Raw genomic sequence first — 1,128 nt, 5'->3', positions numbered from 1 at the left:
TCACGAGATCCACCCACTCCGAGGCTTTCCTTTGGCCGTGTTTCCATGGCAACTTCTGACTGTCCACGCGAAACCTGCTGGGAAATGTAGTGTACTGGGCCAGCTAGGTGGCGCCGCAGTGGACAGAGCCTCAGGCCTGGAGGCATGAAGCTATCTTCCAGAGTTCAAATCCGGCCTCTGTCACTTATTAGCTGTGTGACCCTGGGCAACTCACTTAACCCTGTTTGCTTCCGTTCCTTATTTGTAAAATGACTTGGAGAAGGAAATGATAAACCACTTCAGTATCTTTGCCGAGGAAGCCCCAAATGGAGTCAGGAAGAGTAGAGCACGAGTGAAATGACTGAAGGCTACATGTGTGCATTCCCAGAACAGAAGGCGGTTCCAAGCCGGGCTTTTCAGTTCTCCCACACGTTCCCTCCAACCCCAAGTCCCGCTCCACTCACAGCCGGAGTGACTGTCAATCGCTGGTTTGGTCTATCTACGTTATGTGTGCAGCACATGCTCTGTAGCATCCCTCCCAGCCTTCCCAGAGGGTTACTGGATCATGGAAGGGTGGTGGGGCGGGGAGGTGAGGAGAGAGGTTTGTGTTTTTCTTTTTCTTTTTCCCTAATCAGAAACTTCTTTTTAATAAATAATCCCCAATAAAATGAAGTTTCACAAAATCTCTTCTTTAACAAACAGTATATTATGCTACACATGTCAAAACACAAATTCTACCATTTCTTCCTTTCAGGCATTAGGCTGCCAAAGCTTCACACAATGCACATTTTATTTCTCCATGGTATCCAGGTCTAACAGCGGTTAGTTGGAAGTCAGAAGTGAGTGAGATAGATGAAGTTTCCTCAGTATTAAAACTCATAAATTCCCTTTGTGCCCCCAAAGCAGTAAAACTTGATGAATCTGCAAACATTTGGTGTGCATTAAGCAAGAGCTAACCTGTGCTCCAACTCCTCTAGCAAGGTAAAAATTGCGAAAGACTGCTAGCTTAACCCTCAGGGGCTTCCTGCTTATCTGTCTCTAGGCGGAACTTCGAAACCTTTAGCTTAAGTCTTCCCGATCCTTTGTCTCTAGGCAAATATTTCCAAATAAGGATATTATTGTACTAAGGGTCTTAGAAAGCCGCGTTTA

Source organism: Phascolarctos cinereus, unplaced genomic scaffold (genome assembly GCF_003287225.1).
Source record: "Phascolarctos cinereus isolate Bilbo 61053 unplaced genomic scaffold, phaCin_HiC Scaffold_4;HRSCAF=312, whole genome shotgun sequence".
NCBI classification, from domain to species: Eukaryota; Metazoa; Chordata; class Mammalia; order Diprotodontia; family Phascolarctidae; genus Phascolarctos; species Phascolarctos cinereus.
The sequence above is the reverse complement of the archived record's forward strand: the minus strand, read 5'-3'. Positions refer to the sequence as shown.